The sequence below is a fragment of the Poecilia reticulata genome, linkage group LG1, assembly GCF_000633615.1.
Source record: "Poecilia reticulata strain Guanapo linkage group LG1, Guppy_female_1.0+MT, whole genome shotgun sequence".
NCBI lineage: Eukaryota > Metazoa > Chordata > Actinopteri > Cyprinodontiformes > Poeciliidae > Poecilia > Poecilia reticulata.
The window spans coordinates 16454523-16480085 of NC_024331.1; the positions used below are offsets into that span (position 1 = coordinate 16454523).

General features: G+C 40.3%; 1 protein-coding gene across 4 annotated transcripts in view; it reads left to right on the forward strand.

Annotated features, from left to right (window-relative positions):
- The first annotated feature begins 218 nt into the window (after positions 1 to 218).
- The window catches only part of LOC103463737 (axin-2), a 95908-nt gene continuing 70563 nt past the window's right edge, over positions 219 to 25563 (forward strand). For 2 of the 4 annotated variants that reach the window (XM_017305986.1, XM_017305991.1), the window contains exons 1-2: positions 5546 to 5677; positions 21917 to 22045. The gene's annotated coding sequence lies outside the window, so the exon portion shown is untranslated. Of the gene's footprint in view, positions 386 to 5541; positions 5678 to 21916; positions 22046 to 25563 lie in introns of those variants that run through there. The other 2 variants (XM_017305987.1, XR_001776815.1) reach the window with 2 other exon arrangements.

A 25563-nucleotide genomic window follows, 5' to 3' on the forward strand; every position in this document is an offset into this window, starting at 1 on the left:
GATTTTGGACTAGAGGTCGCGCTATGGAGTCCCGACTCAATTAAAACGGGTATGTTATGTAAAATATACTTTTTGAGCTTTGTATCATGTTATAATGTCATTCAATCATCAAAAACATACCTGCATAAAAAAAAAGAAAGAAAAAACAAACTTGGCCGGGAAAATAATTTCATAGCATAACGTCACTGCATCATCACTCATGCAGCAATATTGAAGTTGTAAAGGTGAAGACAAACACGGCTGCATACTTCACTGCAGAAGAGGAGCTATGTGGCAATGCTGTTTGCCAACCCCAACCTCCATAAAAACAAAGAAAAAGCTCGTCAGCTGGTTTACAGTCTGGACTGGGCTGAATTTCACATAATGAGCTGCTACCTGCGATAAGGTAAGAATATACAGCTTACCTTACTCTGTTACCTGCTTATATGGACCACGGCTCTGCGTCTCCTCGGCTCTCCTTTCCACACGAAAAATAATTAACCAATCAATTAACCAATCAGCCAGAGAAAAAAAAACTTTCTGAAACACTGACGTCTTCCCAAAAAACAAATAACCCGGTTGACTGTAGGCGCAAGGCTACGATGGCTACTAGGAAACAGAGGAGAAGAAGCTAGCTAGCTAGCTAGCTGCATTCACGTCTCCTAACTCGAAATCAATAGAAGCGAGAATTGAAGGTGCTTATATTCCTTTAGGGGGGAAAAAATAAACAAACTTCGCTCATTTTAGTAACGTAACAAAAACTGTGTTGCTAGGAGAGGGAGTGGAGGAGAACATGAAAGCTAAATTTAAAAAAAAGAGTCATTACATATTGGACATGTCCGTGACAGATGGAAAACATTTAAATGAACACATTTCCAGGTCATTAGTGTGCGCAGGCTTTTTCTGTTTGTAGGGCTTTATATCATATTTTATAGAAATTGGGTAAGAAATAAGGGAGCTACGAACATTTCTGTGACAGATTCCTGCTTATCCCACATTGGAGCAGTATGGTTTTGTGGACGTGACTCAGTGAGTGTGTGGTAATGGCGCCTGCAGGAACGGCTAATAGCCAATGTCCAAATCTGTAATGTGTATCAAAAAAATCCTTCAACCGCTAAATTCTGATGCTACCCCATTTTTGTTCACATTTTGAGGAGAAGGACCTTGCGCCGGTCTTCTTCAGAGGTTTTGTGTTGATTCATTCAGTATGGTGCAGCGCCACCACAGGTGAAATCAGGTTTTTCAATTCGTTTGGATCGTTTGACATAGTGCAGTTTGAAAGTGAACTGCACCAGCTGAAAATGAGCAAATCGAACCGAGTCTATTGGAATATCAGGTGTGAAAACACTCATAGTGCAATGCTCCTATGAACAATTGCAAATGGCATAATGAAAAAAGCAAGAACTTCTTAAATAGACAGAGGTCCAATTTCAAGGCGTCACATTGAAAGGTGAAATTTCTTTTAAGTATTCTTTGATATGTAGGATTTTTATAATAAACTGAAGGAAGCACAGTTACTTGATTGTGCTATAAAATGGGACTATGCATCTAGAAAATACATTATACTGCCCCTCTAAGCTGTGGAATAACCCTTTAGTTAGGCATTTATAAAATGGTCCAGTGCAATGGCAGCTTCAACATTCTTGACATCTAATGACTAGACAGTACAAACTAACTGCATCTTTTCTCTGTGTCAAACTTCTTTCTGCTCCTAAGTACCTAAAATGCTGCTAGCCCAATAAGACATCCTTATTAGCATCCAAATATCTTCTATTTTTACTCAGAGATTTTGAGTGTCATATATATAATAAGGTGTGAGGCTAAAATGTTTGATCTCACTATGACCTAGCATTTTTTTTGCTTGTTGTTTGGTAACTGACCCTTTAGTTGCCATTTGTACAAAGTCATTTCATGTTAACTAACAAAACCTGTATTAGCAGTATAACCAGTAAACTGACGTACTTTGAGGCTTCATCCTTATTTACTTTCACTTGTGGCCTGTTATTACTAATAGCATCCCCCTAAATGAGCTCCCATTTCCTCATCTCATCTGAGCGCACCATGACCCACAGATAGATGGTTGTATACCCCACACCCCACCTCCAACATGCTTCTTTTAAGTCTGTGTCAGACTGTCCATAATCACTCTGTCAAAATGGCATCCTGTCACCACCCCTTGTTATGAAGTAGCACAGAGCAGGAGGCTGAGACATACCAGAGTTGGAGCAGTCTAGTGAGCCTGCCAGCCCCCATCATGTAACATGAGGAAATGAGTTTGTGTCAGGACTATTTTGGAGTTGCTTTGAAGTCTTATTTTACCCACTTTGCCTCTAGGGGGACAGCACAGAAAGCAAAAGGGGGGTTGGGTGGTACAATGTGGGGAAAACTACTGAAATGCCCTGATAACTAAGGCAAGCTCTCCTGATCTGCACCGGGGTGGTCGAAGTACATAGAAACGCATCACCAGTTGGGTTAACTATCAGTGTTGCATACACCTGCTTGAGCTGCAGGTTCCATCTTAAAATCACATGTAAAACCCATCTTCCAATCAGCAGGCATTAACATTTCCTTAGGGAAGAGTTTCGTTATTCCGAGGCCTTTTACTATTCTGGGTTTTATTTATGTATAACTTTTTGTACTCATTATTTCTACTTAAATTGCAACTTTTGCGTGGCTTTAAAGCAAACTGTGCCTTCATATAGATGACTGAAATTTTTGAGGACCTGTTTAATTAAATGTTCTTTTGCATTTAGCTGCTTTTGCAAAAATTATTTTTACAAAGACAGTCAAGGACATTAAAAAAATAAATAAACAGACACATCACAAACCCACAACTTGAACAGACATGTTGCTATTATCACATTGTACAAATTCATAGATCAATAGGCAGCAGTGGATCTGTCGATATGAGCCCGGAGCAACAGACTCCTCAGTGGAAAGTACGAGGAGGGGAATATTCCTAAGGCAGCACAAACAATGATTTTTACCCGCTTTCTGGCAAACAGAAATGTGTACATACTCAAGGGACTGTTTTAGAGTTCTTTTACACACCCAGGAAGACGCATTTAAAAAAAATAAGCCCAGAAGTGTCCAGTCGACTGTGCTTTGACCTCGTACACAAGTTTATAGATCAGTGATCATAGTCTGTCTGCAGTATCCCATTTGCTGCCATGCATGAGGAGGAACAACAATGTTGCACTGCAAAACAAAATTGGAATTCACACATGCGCGGACGCCACACACAAACACACAAACCCTTTTGCAAAAGATGATGGATGTTTTGCACCCCCGTTGCGTCTGCTGCAATGTTCCCGGACCAGGGACGGCGAGAGGGGCATCCCGCAGCGCTGTTTTGGGCGTCCTTGCCAGCACGAGACAACTTCACTATCCCTGCCCTAGCAGGGGGCGATAATCACATCAGGCTCCCCTGACAAGAGGCATTGAATTCAGCTCCGGTACTCTTAAGATTCTGGCATCCAGCCGTCTCTGCCAAAATGCTACTGATGTTACAATGAGAAGGTTTGTGCATTTTTTTTTTTTACTTCTGTGATTTCGCTGAACTTTCTATTTTCAAAATCCAGATAGGTTCAGTAAGAGCACTGAATTGCTTGTCACGGTTTGAAAACCTGAGTCAACAAATTTGAGAGTCACCGTTACTGCCCATAGTGATCAGTGTGATTGTGCTGGTTAGTGTCTTCTGCTGGTTGGCGTCTTCTGCTTGTTATGGCTAATTTTGTACAAATACCTTCCTTTTATCAGTTTATTCCCACAGACTTTTTATGGAAAAAATTTTACTTTTTCAATGAACACCAGAAAGATTTACATAGACACTATTTTGAGGTTTTCACCAAAGTCTTCAGAAGGCTCTTTTAGTTACTAAATATAAAAAATAAAATGGTAAAACTTGAAATTACCATTGATGACCTTAGACTGGATTTAAGTCCCTAACACATGCTGGGCGGAGGCAATACAAAAAGGATTCTACCGCTTTAAGATATTTATAGCCCTTCATACCACGCTCTATTAAGATTTGTGTGATTAAGTTCATTACTTTGTTGTTTTGGCATATAACTTGATAATTATTGGTTTGGTGAAAGTGAAAGTAATGTTCATGCTGGCTGCTTTTTTTTCTTTCGCTTTACTTTATTGTTAACAATTGTGTTACATGTCCATTTTTTTTTTTAGACGGCCTCCTCTCATCAACACTCAAACACTAATAGCATGCGTGCTTTTAGTTTCTTCTGAAATCTATTAAAACTTTTGAGAATCCAACAGAAACTGGCATGAGCCTCTTTGTGGGCCTGCAAAGCTCCCCTGCTACCCAGGGAGCCTGGCTTCCAGCAGCTATGCCCCATTCATCACCTGCTTTCAGCGGCCACCGCCAAGCTGCCTCCAGCTTGAAGGCCAGGTAGGGTGCCGGCTGGAGTACAATGTTTGGGGGATTAGTAATCAAAGGCTCGAGCCCTCTGTCCTGCATCCGCCTTTCACTCCCTAGTTGGGGGAGGAGAGCTCCAGCAGCAGCCAAGGTCATCATCTCCATCTCGGCAGGAGGTAATTTGGAGAAAACCCTGGGAACAGGCTAGCTATCATGGGCTAGCAGGCTAGCAGCACAGCGGGTGTCTCAGCCACAAAACATTCATCTGCTTGGGCTGTGCATGGCATGGTTGACAACAGAATAATGCTTTGCTTTTACTTTCTTCCCGGTTTCACCCTCTTTTCTGTCCTCTCCGACTTCTTTATTTCTTTTGTTGTCCTTGATCTGTTCCAGCCTCATTCTGTGGGATTTAGTTTCCCTTTTTATATTACTGAATGGCATGTTGTTAGCATGATGACAAAACTGGCACAATAGTGAGTTAGTTCTGATAATTTAGCCCTAAATGTTTTTTTTTCATGTTTGAAGTGAGATGTTTGGTTGTAATCTCAATGTTCACTTTCTAATAGAAACTTGACATATGGTTCTCAAATGTGTTGTCTGAAATCAACGTTCTCAAACAAATCTGGAAGAACTTTTGATTGTGTGCATTCATGCTTAAGGGCTAAAATAATAATTATCCACTTATCCAAACGGAAAAGAAAACCATTTGCACTGCTTTGACTTAAAAGGCCATTGCTAAATTTGCGATCCACCTCTTGAATTTCATGTGTCAGAATAATGACTATGGTTATCGTTTTAAGCTGATTTGGCGTCCTGTGGTGCGAGACATCGGGCAAAGAAATCCTGGTGAGACAGCTGCCTGTAGACTCATAGGTTTAGAGCAGAATGGCCCACAAATTCTCGAAGATCGCAGGCTGGGTAGATTAGCTTAGCCCGCTAGATCTGTGAAAGGGAAACGGCAAGCGCTGAAGTAACGATGATGAAAAATGTCTGCTTGTGCCAGTCGGAGGCAAGAAAGCAAACGTGACCCGCCACCCCACCCTTCTACCAACACACCCCTGTTGGGAAATCGCCAAGTTGTCATGACAACAGGGATGTTCTGCTGATGAGGTCTCGCTCAGCGCTGTCCAATCAGATCGGGGAGCTACAACCGCAGCGTGAACAGGGGAGGACGCACCTATTCCAGTTGCACAATGCTGAGAGAGGATAGGCGAAACCTTGGACCACCAACGGCAAATTGGCAATCTGGGGGAGGCTGTCAACGGGCCGCTATGGTTCGACAATCCACAAACAGCTGGGGGTCGTGGAAACAGGGGCTGCCAGGTAGGGGGTCTGTGTTCTGTAAGACGCTATTAGCGCTGCTACTTTTGTTTTCATTTCTGCTAAGTATTGAATTTTTATTTTTTTATTTTAATTTTTTTAATGTTGGCATGCACTTAAAAAATTTAGCATTTGTAATTGGGTTTATGACGTTTCTGGATGTTTTACATAGCTACAGGACTGCTCCAGCTGCACTTCAGGAAATTGTTAAATAACTCCTGCAGGTGGTTTTTGACTATCAGCTGCAAAGGCTTCAGCATGGAGAAAGCAGTCATAATGCATAGGGAGGATATGTCTTATAAAATTAACTTAAGGGGGATTTTGCATTCACTTCTCTGCGGGATGTGACCTAAGTGTAGATGAGGCTAATATGGTGAAACTCTCCTGGCGTTTGTTTTATTTTGGCCTTTTATTTCAAGCAGCAGGGATGATTTTTCCATTCACTGTGTCTCTGGTTGACCAAAAAGACAAACTGAAGTTGTTCTAAGCTCTAAAAAGATGGAAGGCTTGGAGAGGAGAGTGCGCTCTTTGCTCTCCAGGCAGCCATTACGGTCATTGCCCGTTAAGGCATTTCATTTGAGCCTATCAAACTATAGCAGACCACAACTGCTGTTCTTTTTCTGCAGACATCATCTTGTCCCTGTAATGGAGATGATATTGATTTAAACACTCTCTTTTGACCCACCCTTCTCAACTCCAGTCCCTCTATCATGGGCTCCCTGTTGGACACCTATGGACAGATTGACCCTGGTTTGTTTGTTTGACTCTTTAAATTCAAGAATGAAATTTAGGTTGTCAGCATGGCAACTCCTTGCTGGCAACTCCTTGCTGGATGTCATCATGTTTGCTTCTTTGAAATCTTCACGACACTTGAATACTTTTACAAATCTTAGAGGAAAAGCAAGAGAGGTATCCAAGCGGGACGACTCTAGGGTGATATGTTGGTTAAAATAGTAGGGAGATCAGTTTGGTGCAAAGTGCCATTATCCCCATTGCACTTAGAAGTGTTCCAGGAACCCCTGATAGTTCATGTAGCTTCTTTGAAAAAAAATACTTCTTTACAAATGTGGATTGTGGAAGCTGACATTAGCATTATGGACATTGGTGCTTGCATGAAGACATTTTAGGTTTGATTTGGTGATAGGTTAACTCTTTTTTTTTGCACAACTTGCAGACAACAGTAGTCTTTTCCTGCATCATTTGAAGTAAAAACTTAACCCTCAATGGGTCAAAAGTAGTAGTTTTATCACCCATTTTTGTAGTATTCAGACGTCACTTGTTATAATGTTTTATGTTAGATTCACATACGTAACATAAACACAATGCAAGAGTTCTGGCTTGGGACTCTAGTGTGTATAAAAAGGGCTTAATTGCTTAAAAATGTTCAATGATTAAAATCTATGTAATTAATTAATTACAGTCTCAACCCTAGTTTAAAGAACGCTTCAGACTTGAATCGGAACCCACATTTGATAATATGGTTTTGATAATGTGGAGACCTTGTGTAACATACTGTAATAGTGTAGTTACTAACAGTCTTAGGCACCTTTTAAAAAGACAAATATTGGTGGCTCCATATTTTTAATATTATTAGCATATGTATATGGTGCATTAGCCTGACCATTGCCTTCCTGCGCAATTCTGCTCGATTCAAATCTTCCCTCACTGCACAGTCTGGGCTTTCTCCCACTGAACTGGATTCCTCTGGTAGAATACCTACTGAGCCAATCAGTGAACAGAAGGAGAAGTTGCGAACGACGATGTCAATTTTCTGCTCTGTTTTAGAATTGTAGTCTGCCTGTAGCTTTAGCAATGGCAGCATAGGAAGTGATTTAACCCATTCAGTGAATGTTGGACATGCTTCCAAATATTTAATTATCATTAACTGCTGTATCGTTCGGCTCTGCATTTCTCTCTTCACAGTGGTGGATAATTGTTTACGGCACAGGTGATTTTCGGTAAGCTTCATAGCATAATTTACATATGTGAAGGGGCAAATATCAACCCTTGGGTAAAATTTAAAACTTCAACAAAGTCCACTCCTCCAGCAAGCAATTATTTCTCATTAGCTGAGAGCCCGGAGTCTCTGTACGAAGCAAAGCATTGGGCAGGGGGCTGGTTTTTACCAGGCTCGTAGCATATATTTTTCTATGCTGTTAATGCAAGATAACTATTAAAAAACAAGAAATTCAGTACTGATATCTGTTTAGATCAGTAGTCTCAAACTACACTCCTCGAGAGCCAGAGTCCTGCAACTTTCATATGTATCCCTTTTTGCAAAGCTGCCTCACTAGCATACAGTCTTTGCTAATACAAAGCTGCAACGCTTTGCTAATGATCTATTATTGGAGCCAGGTGTGCTGAAGCAGAGAGACATCTAAAATTAGTTGAAAATAAATTAGTTGTAATTGCCTTAAGGTAATAAAGAAATCAGGTTTTTTGTAACGGAGTGGTTTTTGCAGCTTTGTTTCCTCCTTCTCAACAATATTTTTTCATCCCAATGAATTGTGATTTCTGCACAAGTGAAAGAGTTCTAAAGTCATTGTTGAATATCAGACAGCAAAGACATTTGGCTGTAACAGATAATTTCTGCCTCAGCTTAATAATGGGAAACTGGATTCGCCCTACAAGCTGATTACTGGGCTTTTATGTCATTTGTAGAGCAACTCAGCACTGCCTACAGCATGGGGAAATCAGACTAATCATGGCCAAGATGGGTATAGTGGGTTCAGTTGCTGTTTGTAAATTTGGGAGCACAAAATGGACAAAAAATAATACCGTATTTTCCGCACTATAAGGCGCACCTAAAAACCTTCAATTTCCTCAAAAGCCGACAGTGCGCCTTATAATCCGGTGCGCCTTATATATGGACCAATATTGAGCCACAACAGGTCTAGCAACTAAGGTAAGCACCCGCCGACTTCATTTTCGCCCGTATAAGAAGCGCGCGGTGCATGCTGGGATAGTTGCCAGAACGCTGGTTTATTAATAAAGTTTGACTGACCTATCTACCCATAGACATAATATAAGAGTAGACCCRGCATTGGCTGCTCCGGCGCAGGAAATACGGTGGCCATCTTGGAGCGGTATACCCTCCTACTTTGCTSAATCAAAACAGCAGAAGATGCCTCAACACTGAGGGATATTGTTGTTCTGATCGATGGACTATTGATGTGAGGGCTCCATAAACAACATTTCACAAGTAAGATGGACATATTATTGTGTATATGTTGTGATTAGAATATTGCTTTACTGTATTTATGTCTACCAGCAAGATACCAGCTAATATTAGCTACAGTGCTTGGTGTAATACGGGGTTCAGCCCCGCTATGAAGGCTAACTGAGATTCCGTAAATCTAAAAAAATAATTATTCTCTAACATTGACTTAGATTATCTGACACAAGAGCCTATATTAGAAATGAAACAATACAACGCATATTATAAAACTTATGTGTTATAACATTCACCAGCAAAGTTTACACAGGTGGTAAAGACTATTATTTATATGTAATTATTTCACTAGTAAGATACATCCCAAATCTTCCGTTTTTGTTTTGAAAGTTTCCTAGAGACACGATGTGAGGAAGAAGAGGGAGACATCTATAAAGAGAGACAGATTCACTGCAGCACGGATGAATCTCACATCGGATTTTGGACTCAATCTCCGCTGCTGAATCTCTCTGAAGCTAGAATTCGTCAGCTGAAAAACATATGTATATACATACATACATACATATAAACATGTATCCAATATATATCATTTAGTATTAATCATTATTTATTTGTGCCATTAATCATTATTTATTTGTGTTTGTATAGTTATATAAATATGTATTGATATTACTAAATAATTTATTTAATAAATTATGAACGGCTGTGTGCTTTTTAATATGCTCATCATACATCAATATCAGAATATTCCATTCCTATTCTATTGTTATAGCCACTAAGCATATTTAAATATGCTGAACTATGTATTAAAAACATACTTAAATAATACAATTGAGAGAGAGAGACTGCGGCGGCAGCGTGTTGGTTGGTCTGTGTTACCCAGAAAGCAGTTGGGCACAATATCGCAACACCAAGACCGTGAGTGAAACAATGACTGGGGCAGCCTACTATATAAAGTCCTTGGGGACCACTGCTTTTGTTATTAAACATCCACATTTGTAGAGTACGGAACAAATCGCGTCCCGTATAGGTTCAATACGGGACGGGTGGCAACCCTAACTGTAGCGACTATTCTATGCGCCTTTTAATGCAGTTCGCCTTATATATGAAAAAAGTTTGAAAATAAGCCATTCATTGATGGTGCGCCTTATAGTGCGGAAAATACGGTACATAGATTGTTTTTTCCCCTTGTTTGGTCTTTTCTCGTCTGGTCTGGTAATATGGCTGCTGTTTTGCTCAAGAAACAATCTTTTTTTTTTAGCAAATGTGGACATGAAACCAGCAAACCAAGCAAAATGTTGCTTATTCATTCAGTCATGCTTATTTGTCAATTCTGAGTTGGTGAAAAGGGATTTCCCTATTTCTTTGAAGTTACAGACCAAAAGAGTTGTGGAGAGTTTGCGGTGTTAGATTGTTTGCAGAGCAAGAGGGTTTGTAAATTAAAAGCATGACAGAGATATGTTTTCTTTTTTCTGCTTTAGTAAGGCAGATGACTGGGATAGGATGTGGTGAGCGCTACAGCATCCTGTTTACTTCTGACTGTGAGGTTTGGGTTGACATCAGCAGAAAACAGGATTTATGAAGAATGTTTGTACAGAACTTATTAGCCCTTAATGGTGTGTTTTGTAATGTAGTCTTTTTTCCCCTTTCTTTCTTGAAAAGATCTGAAGTTTTAACAGGATCGGTTTAATTGAGATAACCACAGAGGCCCTTGGGAAACCCGTGGCAACTTGCTTGGAATTCATTTATGTCATCTTTTGATCAAATTTCTCTGAGTTCCAGATAAATCACAGCTTGAAACATCCCAAAAGAGAGGGTGTAAAAGTTGATGTTTCAAGGAGTTGAAATTAATTGCTAGAGACACGTGTCAGTAAATGTCATCATACGGCTTATTGGACCACCCGGTGGTTACCCATTTAAAGTCATACGGTTTCCATTGAAGATGTTCCAGAGTTGCACCCAAAAGGTTGTTTTCCTCCTGCACAGCAACCCAGCAGATTCTGATCCTGTGATCCACCGATGGGCATAAAAATGCTATCCTAGTCAGTTAGCCGACCTTTCTCCTGACAACGAAGCATAAACTGTCCGATGAGCGTCACATAACAAACACTTCACAATCCGCTCAGACCTCAGGCTCAAGACGTCTATTGTGACCATGCGGAGATTGAGGAGGAGCGGTTTGCACAAATTAATTGCCCGTCATTTGTCAGCGCGGATTAAACAAAAGCACTACGAGAAACTTGTCAGCCAAGGACAATGAATGCATCCCATTTCTTCCCCCACCTTCCTACATTTGATCTAATGGAGACAGACGTAGACCACAGACTGAGCTGCAGCAGAAATATGGTCAGGTTGTAAACACACAGACATGAAGAGGAAGAGCGGGATTACAAACAGGTTTGATCTCCTCGGGGCTGTCCAGACCGGCTGACAGTGGGGAGAAGTGGTGGGGAAGCGGATGGGGGGCTGATTTAGGCTCCCTTTATTCTCTCCTCGTCCGTCAGCCGCCTCTCTCTTGCCAGTAGCGTTGTCATTTGGGCTGTCCAGATTTAACTGAGAGTCCGACATTGAAAGAAGCACTACAATAAAGCCGGAGACAGGCAGGCGAACATACCTGGAGGCTGAAGCGGTGGAAAACAGCTGAGACCCACCAATTTGTTAACAGCACAATTTTCAGTAGAGTCATAACATTAACCCAACCCATCTCTTCGTCTCTCTAGTTCACGTTATCCGTTCATAAATTTCAAACACTGAAAGAGAAGCTCCGTCAATGCTTTCCCACAAACCGGTCAGACTATCTTTAACGGCAAACTAATCAAATTGAATTCCTCATTATCGCTTCTCTTTTCAAAACCATCAGGCGCTTCTTTAATTCCAGTGAAATTAAGTTCAATTTATCTCAGTCCAGTCGTAATATTATCCTCTTTGTTCCTGTCCTAGCATAGGAATAAGCAGGAATAGGCAGATCGCGAGATAACAATGGGGCTGGCCTTTCTTCCCGTGATGTGCTGAAATGTGAGGATGACACGGTCTAAAGATGAAGAAGCGTCCTGCCTGGCCAATTTAGACGAGGGGAATTAAAGGTCCAGAAAGTCAGAAAGTAAATCACGTCCTTCACTTTAATGTGTGACTTCTAATATCATTTGTCGCTTTAAGGCAGATGTCTCTTCTAAAAAGAATAATTGTACATCTGCTCGAGGAATATGACCCATCAGTTGAATCTCCTTTAAAAAACTTATGAAATGAGAGTGGATGGGGATGAATTTTCATTATTCTTCGAGACCAAACTCAGTTTTAATACTACTTTGTTGCATTTGAACGGCTTCTTCCTTCAAAAGTTTTATAAGCACCTATTGTCTTACCTTCTGTAGATAAAGTTTATGAGGCTTTCATTGATTAAAAGTGCGGATTAGCTTGTTTTAGAGGATGAAATAAAAGGCCAAGAACAAAGATGTCATGGTCATCCTGTACAGAGCTGAACGTGTGACACGTCCAGATCTAAAAGGAATTGCGTTTGTCAAGCACAAGTTTTTATCAGTTTGGGTTAATGTTTTTTATGATTTTTAAACTGTATTACTTTAAGTTAGAGACTGAAAGCAGAAGTCTTTGCCAATTACAAATCTAGATCCGATGAATCCAAGGGCTTATCTAAAGGTCCCATCAACAAAGCAGGCTTCAGTTCAATGATTGTCATGTGAAAACCCATTCTGAAAACCAGACATGTAATTTGGTTCCATTAAGACTGGCTGCCTGACATGAAAGTGAAGAGATATGAAAAGCATAGCTATTATTATAGGTTAAATTAAACATATTTTATTGATTTCTGCACAGCCTTACTCTTCTGTCAGGCGTTACCTTGATTTGAGGTCTGTTAAAAGGTTATCTGCAGTTAATTTCTTACCTGCGTGACAAAAGTTCTCTTGTTGCTTCTTAGTTATTTTAGGCTCACACTACAAGACAGTCAGCGGGAGCAAGACAAAACTGGTATGTACTCTATTAAAACAACTTCAATCATAAACACTTTAAGAACCATATGTGGAGGCCACATATGCAGTAGGCTATAAATTAAACATGGTCTTCCTGTGTGAAATGTACTGAGATGCGACATCTAAGGAGATTTTGCTCACTGTAACATAATGCCGAAAGTAATGCTGTGTAAACATCAGTAAAGTATAGATTTTCTTTGGCATCTATAATATGTTTGCCTTACTTTTTATATGTGACCAGAGTACACGTCTGTTTTCAGAATGTGCTTCAGGATGGCAGAGTTCTGCTTTAGTGCTATATTTAATGAGTATAAACATGTGTATTTAAAGGTGATTTGATCCCAACACGCTCTTGTCAGTTTGGGTTTAGTTTTAACCATTTCACTTAAGCAGAGTCAAATCGAAGCCTCATAAGCACCGGGGCCAACGGTAGGTTTACGACTGTTAGTACAGCCATGATTGATCTCTCGAGATGAAGTGGAGGGGGAAATAAAACAATAACGTCCTGCCAATCAGGGGGAAACACGCAGACTCAAAGAAGTGTGTGTAGAAACACATGGGAATGCAGAAGCGCACATCAAATGGAGCCAGAACATCTGCCAGCCACCGGACCAGTGGTTTAGTTAAAAGATGAGGAGGGGTCTGGTGAATGTTCTGCTATTCATTTATCTCGCATTGCTGCCCATTGGTTTTAATTACGGCTGACTCTTTCAAGTTGGAAATAGGCCTGCTTCAAAAGCACTTCTTTTTTTTTTGCGCGTTTCACCATTGTTTCTGTGGTAACTTGGCACACGGAACGAAGGTCGACAGCGTGTTTTTACACGTGTCTGTGCATCTTCCTGCCTCCCTGAATACCCATCTGTCCGGTTGCATTTGAACGCGCGCTGTAATTGACGAGCGTTTCTTTTTGTGTGTGTGTGCATGTTAGCACGTCGCCGTGTGTGTGCAAAAGCTTGGACCTGCCGTCTTTTCCCAGCACAGCTGCAGCAGGACTGGATTGATGTGTAACCCAAGACTGCACTTTAAAAGGGCGAGAGGCCTGGGCAGACGTGGTCTTGCTAGTATACCAGATGGGGCTTTATGATGAAAAGAGAGTAATCCCCATCCAGGCATCACTTCCATCAGTTGTGAACTACAAAGCCATTCACAGCATTTTATTGCGAGAAATAATCTCTCTTTTTTTTTCCAGCTGCACCAAACGGAGAACATTTTTTTTTTTTTTTTACTTTTCCTATCTTCTTTTTCTTCTTTACTTGTAACACTTTTTCTCCATCGCTTCTTATCTCCCTCATCTCCCTCTTATTGCCCATCCCACCCCCACCCAGTCCCTCTTTGCTCTTGAAGACTTGCAAATGTGGCATTAGCTAATATTCTGAGAGCCAGGCAAGCGATCCCTTTTTATCTGCCAGGGCCCGTCTGATTGAGCTACAGCGTGTGCATTGGAAATGAGTGCTGCGCCTGGACCGCCAAGCCCCGTTACCCCTGATTGGTATTCAGTATACATGTCACTGCAGGACATGCTGGTTTTTTTGGCAATGGATTCACTTTATTTCTTTCTAGCTCTCGCGCTCCGTCTCTCTGTGTTTTTCTCATCCTCTGCTAATTTCTGCCACAGAAAATGTTTCCCTTTTGTGCTTCTGTCGCTAATGAAGAAGAGTAGAAGGCTGAGCCAAGCTTGTGCCTTAAATGTGCCTGTGATATTTTTTTATTTTTTAATTTATCAATACTGACAAAACAAACAGTAATTCATTGATGAAGTTATTGTAGCAAATTGCACTCTGTTACTCAGCAGACTTCAATTACCTCATGAAAAATTCACCATATTTTAATACTGGCCTGTTTTATCTTCCGTTCACTAAATCAAATCTTGATTTCAATATTTTTGTTGTTGTTTTCTTTTTACTGTTTTCACGCATTTGAAAACCCAAAGTGGGCAATTTTGTTACCTGTTTGTCTGTAGACAACCTGAAATTTAGGATGAACTGGATCCACGATTCTTAAAATGGCTCTAAAATACCAAAAAATTATTAAAACTGATATTTTTGGACTATCTTGCAAATACAGTAAAGAAGGCAGTACAGAGTTATACTAGTACAACCTATTCATTGTTGGACAATAATAAGAGTTGGAAATTTTGAAATGGTCTAAATGCTACAAAGGCAGTGAAATAACCACAAAAATCAGAAACCAGAAAAAAAAAAGTGTTGAACCTACAGATAATAATGGAATAGAAATATCCTTTGTTGTCTCAAGCTGGGAAAATTCAGGTGAAACAGCAAACATTGAGATATGTGTGAAAAAATAGTAATAACAAAAATAATATACTGCACAAGATAACATAAAAATACTATTGAGGGAAGTTCATTGTTTATAGTTTGTTCTCAAATGCCTAGAAAGTTTAATAAATAATGTACAAAACCCTGAATATGACATATTTCTTGTTTCTCTATGATTGCGGTTTTTTTCCCCCACTGCTTTTTGACGTTGTAACATTAGTGATGAGGTCCAGGTCTTTCTATTTTGGTGGAAAGGCCTTCTTGCTAACACCCTACTCTTGAGTTCCCTCGATGGATTCTCTTGTCAGATTCAATTCTGGGCTCTGGCTATGCAGCTCAAAAAAGTTAGCAATACTTTCAGTCAAAAGGAACATATTGCTAACATTAAAAGATTACTTTTAAGCTATTTTTTATTTCTAAAATCTTTTGGGCTTAGCTATAACCCAAAAGACCATAGCTGCAATTAAATGTGGTTCTACAAAGTACACTCAAAAGAGCGTAATCCTACAGCATGCAACACTTTTTCAGATGTTTTGTTGTAAAAATTGTCAAATCCATGCATGTTTTTTGCTACCGAGATTTTTAATGTTTTGCAGTCATAAAATTCTGATAAAATATGCTGATTTGAAAACGCTGAAGGATTTTAATACCTTTCAAAGCACTGTAAATACTGTATGTCTCTAGAGCTCTTTCAGAACCACTTTTTTAAACAAAAGTATTGGGAATAAATGCTGTAACGGATAATCACATGGCATGTTTTTTCCGGGTTTGTCTTTACATAAATGCATTTGGAAGTAAAGTTTCCCACAGGCAAGACAGGAACTGCTCATAGCTGAACCACAAACACCTACTTTGAAAAATGAAGAACCTGAACTATCTCTTTAAAGTTGAAAGACTTGGGTGAACAGTTTTAGTTCTTCATCCATACCCAAACCCTTAGAACCAGACAATATTTTCCTTTGGCTCATCTCCATTACAACAAACCACTTTACTGCTGAATCTGTACCGCGCACTTCTTACTGCGTGACACAAATCTTCTCTTCCTGATTCATCGAGTGACAAATCCTGCCCGATTTATAAAGTTCACAAATTTGGGGCATTACCCAAAGAAATCGTCCGCTAAAATAATAATTTTAAACAAAAACAATTACATTTTCGTGCAGCTTGTGCCAATTTTGCATTTCACCCTGAGTATGGAATGATATGCTTCTCTATCTGTGTTTAAGTCTCTGAATTCATTTATTCTTCAGTTACAAAGAACTCGCAGTATATTCTCTCTTTATCCTTCACTTGTTTTGTTTTTTTTATGCTTCTGAAGAATTCCCTGTGAGCAGCAGGATTTCTCTCTATCTCAGACTTGCATCATGCTTGCTGAATATGTCAGGGTTTTTTACTTGCAAGTACATTAACGAAAAGTGTGCCTGAAACCTGCCGCGGCAGTGGAAGACGAAGGAGAAGTAGCGAGTCTTTAAAGACAAGTTAGCGATGATATCCTCCGTGGGACTCTGGCAGTCACGAACTGCAGAGCACCTGTGAGCCAGAGGAGGATTTACTGCTTTGATTTTAAGCAGCAGATTGTATTCATGGAAGCCATCATGAGTTAACACAATATTATTCACATTATACTGACAAAGGAATTTATGTTTGGGAGTTTTCTAGTAATCTGTTTACGAGTTAAAATGTTTTATTTCTCCATTTAGAGGAAACAAAATTAGCACAACATGGGCAAATTGACACTTCAGACCAGAGCATAGGTAGCCCTCTCTACATGAGGTCCAGAGGTCTGTCCTGTAAGTTGGTCGATGTGGGCCTCCTTCCAGGTGTGACTGGCAGTGATCCAGTTCTGGGTAGTCAAATGTAAACAGTTTACCTAACTGCTGCGTCTGGGGGGGTCTGATGGTTCTTGCTAGGGGAAGTGAAACCTGGACAACGTTTCACAGGCGGGCAGCATCCTGCATGGGAAAATGATCCAGCAGTTCAAGGAAAAGTCAGAACTGGCATCAAGGGCAGGGTGGGGGGGTCAACAGGCAACAAGACTACTTTGCTTTCTCCCTAAATGTAGTTACATAATTAAGTTACTGGAACAAATGAAACGTTTCAATAGTTTATTGAAAATGATTGCATGTTTTGAAATATTAATGAGAAGATTGTGTTTCTTCTCTGAAAGGGTTGCAGAATCCACTGGCAGCTTTCTCAGATGTTATTCTTTTTTGGCCAAAAGAACAACAAATCCAGCTGAAATCAGCAGTTCTATTTTGTGACTTTCTGTTTGTTCCAATCCAATGAGCCTGGATTGGAATTTGTCACAGAAATGAAGATGTGGCCTTGCAAATGATTGATCTTTTAAGCTGCTAATGTAAAGAGAGAGAACAACTGGAAACCCTGTGAGACTCTGATAGACTCAGGAGGTGATAAGAAATTATCTTCAAATTTTTCTACAAGAATGTGAATAGCGTAGATTCAGAATCGGTTTTATTGGTCAAAGTTGTTCACATAAGCGCAAGTATCGGCTTTGTTTCCACTAACACAGTTAGTATACATGTAAAAGAAAATAAAAAGTCTAAAATCTTCATATTTGTATCTATATCTGTAGGACACTTCTTTGTGCCAAAGAAAGATTCAGAACTTCGGGTCTGTAAACATACTTTGAACATTTCCACACTTTGTCATATTACAACCCAAAACTTCAACTCATTTCATTGGGATGAATGTGTTATACCAAAACAAAACCTGGGTAAAAAGAAAGTTGAAAGGATGCTTTTCAACATTTTTGCAAATAAAAATCTGAAAAGTGTTGTCTGCACACATTCCTCTTGCAGTTAAAGTCCTAAAGCAAAAATTCAGGGAAACCAAAGTGGATGTTTTCACCTAATTTCATAAAAGTTTGTGTTAACTGAGGTTAACTAATGTAGAAAATCACCCTAAAGACACTATCTATACAGTAAAGCATGGTGGTGGCATCGTCATGCAACAAGTATGTTTTTTTTATAACCTGGATGTTACAGGGAATAAAGTTTGTCAGAATCAACGGGAGAATGGATTGAACTAAAAACGGTGAGAAAAACCTGTTAGAAACCTATTGGAGATTCACCTTACAGCAGATGACCAGGAACATAAAATGAGAATGAAAAAAAGAGTATGAGTTATTTCAAATTACAAAATCACATAAATTCTCAGCGAAATCCATTGACATTTAAGATTTAAATTAACAAAATATGGAAAAACTATTCGCATGCATTACTTCTGAGAAGATATTTTCATATTCTGCATATTTCGCATTGCACATGCTTCGAACCTCCTGGTGTCCCCGTAATGCGTTGGTGGTGTCTCTGTTGTCTGAGCCTGAATGCAGCAGAGCCTGCTGTTGCTGTTGTTCTAAACCTCAGCACAGGAAAATGAGGTGCTTTGAGGAAGTAGACACATATCTCCAAGGACACATACCACCAAGCAGATCAAAGGACTTTAGAGGGCACGTTTGATGGGGAAACCACACTGGCTTTCAAAGCAGTATAGTCCTGCATCTCAGTAGCCCATCAAGGCCCATGAAAGAAATTCTAATACGTCTGCCTGTCAGTTAATTGAAGCCCTGTTCTGTCCCTTGAGGGGGGGGGGATAGGATGCTGGTCGTCAGGGAGCATCTTTGTCCTGCTGCACAGTCGCCATTAATTATTATTCCTCATTCACCTCCTCGCCAACACCGTTCCTTGTCTGAGCGTGTTTGTGTGCCTTGTCACCAATCTCTTGTCTTGTGAAAACACACTGAAGTCTGACAGAGAACAAGATCATAGCTATCCGCATACTCACTCGCAGCACATCAGCCTACCTTTGGGGGAGTTGTGTGTTTCCCGAGAAGATATTTGGTTGTCAGGACTGTTGCATTTGATCATGAGATGGGGGTTTCAGAGTCAGTAGGGTTATTATTCTGCATCGGGATAGCAGTACGCAGCAGAGGACAGAGGCACATTTGAAAGTAATCACAGGTGGCAAAGAAGGACCACTACATAGTTTGCTGTAGATTGACAAAAGCACACATGCAAAGAGCAGCCCTGTCAATCCAAAGACCTCTTCCCTGGAGAAAGACTGTCTGTTAGGCAGGAAGTCATCGTGTCTGTGAAGCTCTGAATGAGGGAGGAAGTGATGAGCGATGGCAGCCGATCTGAGCTCAGCCATGTGTCTGAGTACGGCTTGTGTAGTATGTAGTTTAAAGAATACACTTGATCTGCACAAAAAATATACACTGCTCAGCCAAACAAGCGTGATTTAGAGTTATCTTGTCAGAGATCACATCTGATATGCAAACCGGTGTGTGTTTTTACAGCCTAAAGAGTCTGTTTAACCAGGGAGAACCATGATGATGGATTCCACTGACAATCCTGACAAATTGTATCTTAAACCCTGAGGGGCTGCGTTAGGTTGCAGTGATATCATAGCGTGTCTGCAGCTGTGACTGCTGGAATGGATGATAGTTCTTACGATGCCGGTCAAAGATTTACATACACTCATTGTCATCACTCTTATTAGTCCAGAGCTTTTAAATGTGCATTTTAGCTGGTTGTTGTCAAAGGTTGAATAATAAACTACTTGAATGCTCATATGTTTTTACAAATTGTGTAAAATATGTTTTGCCCATATCAAACTCAGTTTTGATATGTGTTTGTATGTATCACCACTCTGTTCAGACTCGGTTTCGGATATCTAAGCAGCAAAAGCCAAATCTGGCATCCAGTGAGCTTCTTACAGCTCTGCAGTGTCTTTGTCTCTTGTCCAGAGCCAAGTAAAGCAAGTCAATATTGTCAGTTTTCTGATGGACCAAATTCTCGCAGTATCGATCGGTCTTATTATGATGTGCACAGAGACATGTTTGTAAGAGCGCTTTTATTCTCAGGGCAAATTGGTGCTGTAGACTCTGCCAAACAGTCCTTCATTAATTCCCTGGGAATGGCTTAACACATCGCAATTTTGTGAGATACAAAGCTGGTCAGACTGTTGCATCCGTGGAGTGGAGCTTTGTATGAAGTCCTAGTTGTTTTCTTAAGTTTTGCTAGCACTCTACTGATCCTTGTGCCTGGGGGGCAAGTCAGATCCTTGTACTTGTGTCTCATTTCATGATGGCTGATAAAATTGTAATCCCTAAACACCTCTATATGTTCTCTGCACACTAAACACACAGCTTTATGGTCGAATTCAGCAGAAAAATATTTAGAAACGGGTGAGAGGCAGGGTACACCCTGGACAGGGTTGTCAATCATCCATCGTGGGACAACACAGAGAAACTCAGGTCAAACTCATTCCTGGGGAGAATTTAGAGAGGCCAATAAAGTCATAATGTTTATTTTAGGTTTGTGGTAGGATGATTGAGTAGAGAACCCACGCATGCGGGGAGAAAAGATTCAAATTTCTTACAGAAAGGCCACAGAGACGATTTGAATCCAGGACTTGTAGAGCGGACACTGGTGCTAAAACCAGTCTCTGCAGCCCTAAACTGCACATTGTATTTGTTTTTGTTGTTCTTTTTCTTATGTGAAGATGACAATTTGGGTTAGAGTGTTGAAAAGAAGATGTAACAACTCCAGTGACATGAGAGAGGAGGCAGCTGTGACCTACATTTAGACTTCTGATAAACATCTGAAAAACAATTCTAGATGTTGAAAAACACACATTAAAACAGAAATCTACCAGACTTGCAATCGTCAAATGAGCCACTTAGACGTTGTTTAGACATATTGCCAATTTTTATTGCGGCGCACTTGGTGCTCTTGGATAGATCCTCGTGGTTAATAGTGGACGGCGTGCAGTGATCCTCCAGCTCCTAAATGCTTCGCTGTGACCTCCTGTCTCTAAACCAAATGACCAGTTTGGACATTGAAAGGAAAATAGTCCGCATTCCTCCATAATCATAAGAGGTATTTACATATGCCCTCTAAATGATTATGTGGTCCAGCTAGAATCATCCAATCAATTTTTGACAAAAGCACGTTCTCCTATTTACATTCCTAAAATGCAATGCGGTTTACTTTTGCTGCTGGACGGGCCAAATCAAAGCATGTGTTCCCAGGGACTGAGTGCAGGCAGAACGAGTGGGAGAAAATGAAAAAACGGAGAACTGGAAGGCGGGAGGGGGGGCTGAGGAGAAGAAGTTCAAAGCGAACAAGGTCAAGCTTCAGGGTCAGCCCCTCAGTGTTTTTTCACAGCCTGTGTGAATACATAACCGACAATTGACTTTCTAATTGGAGGGGGGCCTCATCAAATATGTGGTTTAGTAATAACAGTAATCACGGATCCTTTTATTCTTTCCACTTCTTGTCTTACTCCCAAAGCATCTAAAGTGACCTGTGTATTAAATAATGATGAAGCTGCTGCTGCTGCAGCTGGCTCTTGGTTCTTTTTAGCTTCTTGTTGTGGCCCTGAAATACAAATTGACAGCCAACCATTGTCCTCCACTCCTCACTCACAAAAAGGCTCTCCCTACTGGATTCTTCCTCTGGTTGGATCAAAGGTGTGACCTGTGTTGCGCGATGACCTTTCACGATTCCTCCTGTCCCTCCAGAGTGGGGACCTTTGCCGGGGCACCTGAGTATTACCTTGACGGCAGCCTCGTCGGCGGCTGTCACAGAGCCACTGTCTGTTTGATGTCACCTCTGACATCGGCCTCTGCGCCAATCGTCAGGAAGATCTGACGCTCACGCTGGGCTGTGAATAATAGAATATATCCAGCGGCCTGAGACCACCGTTGTCACTGGTGCTCCCCTATGATAAAATGTCCCCGTACTTACCTACAGGGGTGATGTGCTCTTCCTGTCTCTTTCAGGGTACAAAGCGACGCATCAGTGGCCAACCATGGGAAAGAGCTGTCAACGCGCTTGCCCAGCTGGCAGTCACAACGCTCCCACGGGGCCCACAGTCGACTGAAGTGAAGAGTTGAGGATGCTGAGGGACGGTGAGGGATACCTGCAGGAGCAGGGGAATCTTAACTCTGATGAACCTCTTTCAACAGTGAGAGATGCCAAGAAATGTTTAGTGTGCTCTGTTTTACCATCCCTCAATCACTAGCCTCCCTCGAGACTCATTACAAGTTTGTAATCTCATTTACCTCTTTATTTTGGGTATATACAGCGTGTTACGTGCGGATCCCTTCAATTATACTCCTGTTTTGTTACGTGCGGATCCCTTCATTTATACTCCTGTTTTCGTTTCATACCAGTTTTCTGGGCTGAATGTACACCACAGCCTTTTATACTATTTTGATTTTAATAATCTATCAACCTTTGGATTTTGTTATCTAATGCTGCTCAGTGGTGAACATAGAAAAGCACAAACACAAACATATCTTTAGATTTATTTGCCAGGTGTTGTGAGGCAGACTGAGCTGTTGATTGTATGTACATGGCTGTATTAGAGGCAAACCAAACACCAAGTGATCTTTTATTGTGTCAACCCCTAAGAATTGACAGGACAAAAACTTTTTTTCCAAAACCTAAGATGCACAATGCACACACATACAATTATCCAATATAAATACAAACACACGTAATATTTTAGTAGCATGGCCAAATTGCAGCAAACAGTACATTTTTTAAAAATTTGGTTCCTTCTTCCATTGGGGATAAATTAGAGCCACTTAGTGGCCAGAGGGATATAATTTGAGAGCCTTTGGTCCAAAATAAAACTCTAACATAAAGAATTTGATTAGTTGATTAAGATACATTTGTGATTTAAAATGTCTCTAAGACTCTTTACAGGTTTGAGAGTGCTTTTTCCTAAAACAAACAGTCCTGAATCTTTAACCTAATTCAGCTAAAGTCACTGAATCAGACCTAATGTCGAGGTATAAAGAAATGGTGAGTATAAATTTGGTCGGGACTCATCCTGACATCGCTAGCAGTCCACTGCTAGCGATGGACTCCAAGTATAAAGGTGTCATAAGTGATGGCAGGATGAACCATGAGATAAGTAGGTAGACAAAGCCTTATCTGCTGCAGTGTAGCCACGTGATCTTTTAAGGATAAAGAATGTTTAGCCAATCTGTCTCAGTTTATGCTATCCCCAAATTATTCATATTATGGAAAGTATAATAAGACCCTCAATACAAGCAAAAAAAAAAAAGTTCACTCACTAGGATGTTTCTAGGGTGGGGGATATCTTGGTTTCCCCTTTGGACCAGTCACCTTGACCACCCTACTTTGGATAAGCAGTAAATAATGCATCCAGGGCTCGTATTCATAAAGAATCTTAAAACTAAAAGTAGTCCTTGTGATGTTATTTTAGAAACATTCTTAGAATATCTTGAATTGTACGATTTTTCTTAGAATTTTGCCTCAGTAAAGCAAAAGTTTTTTGAGAAGCGTCTTAGGCCTTAAGAAAATTCCTAACGTGACAAAATTAGGAGTAGTGAAGAAGACTTTTAGTTAGCATAAGTAAGTCTTAGTCACAGTGCTTAATGCTCTGAGAGAGGAAGGAGGATTTCATGGTAGGGTGACAGTGTTGCGAAGGAGATGTCCTGTCAGCCTGCCAATTTCTGAAACCATGAAAAAAATAAAAATCAATTAAAAAAAACTCATAAAATGTGGGGTCAGTCCGACCAGTCTAGGACCGGTAGGTTATCGTACTGCATATGCATTGAATTGATTTTATTGTGATAATAGACTTAGAGCAAGTAAATGTCCACACGTAAAAATCCCTGCTTTGGTGGTGAAAAATTTTTAACAATCCTTACTGGGACTTCCCTTTGCAAGTTTTTTTTTTTCTTGTCACAGTCCATGGTAACCACACATTTAACATAGATGCAAATACAGTAAATCTGAGTGCAGGAAATGGTGATCATGGCTGCCTGGACACAATCCATCAAAGTCACTGTCCTTGTGGAGAACACATGTGTGTCAGGCATCATCTGCTGTGGATTACTAAAGTCTGGGAATGTCTGTGGGTTCACTCCCACCCCCACAACTAAACCATATGTGAATCCGAAACCTACATCCTTTTAGATGTTTTCGGTATACAAATTGCCTTCCAAAAATGTTCAAACCTTTTGAGCATTTTCACATTTGGCCTTATATCAACTCTCAAACTTAAGTGTATTTTATTCGGGTTCAATAGAACATATCAACATAAGTAGTTGTGAAAAAAAAAAAATATATATATAGTGTATGTATATTTTATCTATCCCTCTTTGCTCTGAAAATTCTATATAAACTGTAAAGCAAACAAACGCCTTCACAAATCACATAAACAGCATAGTGAAGACCAAGGAACACACCAGAAAGGTCAGGAAAGTGGTGGAAAAGTACAGCCAGATCTTTGCAGATCTCCTAAATCAAATCCACTATCTAAAAAATGAAACGAGTATAACACAACTTCAAGCCTACTAAGACACACCTTTCCGAATCATTTAACAGAATGGGCAAGGCAAACATTAAACAGGAAAGCAGTCAAGAGGCCGATCATAACTCTGGAGGAGCTGCAGAGATCCACACCTGAGGTGGATCCTGGCCAATCTGTCCAGGACCGCTACTAGTGTACTCCACAAATTTGGTCTTTATGAAAGGGTGGCAAGAACAAGAAAGCTTTATGAAGTCTAGTTTGTGTTCTGCCATAAGTCACTTAGGAGACACAGCCCACATTTGGAAAAAGGTGTCAGATAAGATCAAAAATCTCAGAAAAATGTTTGAGTTAATAGGGAGTTTGTTTATTTCTGTCTTCTTTAGTTTCTTACTTTCATTAGATCAGTCTTGTTTCTGTTTTTTTTTTTTTTTTACTTTACTTCAGTTCCTTAGTGATTTTAGTTATGTTTATTTCTTGTGTCTAGTTCTTTTCTGAGTTACAGTAGTTGTTATTATGCTTGTCATGTCTAGTCCACAGTGTGTTCTCCCTCGCCATGTGTCTCGCCCTCTTTCTCTCTCTCTTCCTCAACCTGGCTTCTGCTCTCTCCCCACACCTGCAACCCATTAGCTCATCAGCCAAAGACTAAGACTAAGCCAGGTCTTTTGTTCAGGATTCAACCTCCCATTACTTAAGCATCTCATTCTCAGTCACTCCTTGCTGGCTCCTCCTGTTAAATCCCATCATATTCTGGTTACTTTCCCATCGATATTCTGCTTGCTTTTTCTTCCTGGCTCCTGTTTAGTGACCCACACGGTAAACACTGTAAGAAAAGTGAAACAAGGAGGCGATGGCATCATGCTCTTCAGATGTTTTTCCTTTTTCCAATTCCAATGCAAGATCGATTAGCTTGAAAAGAGTGTTTATGCTAAATACAGGAAGATCGTAGAAGAAAGTTCTGGATGAGGACTTGAGAATTAGATGGAAGTTCCGCCCAATTCTCAATGTTGAATTAATACAGTAAATCAGAGTATTTACTGTATTAATTCAACAGTAAATGCACTGGAAGTGAGGTCCTTAGCCTCGCATTCAGTGAGACAAAGAACCTAAACACATATTCAGAGCTGCAATTTAACACAT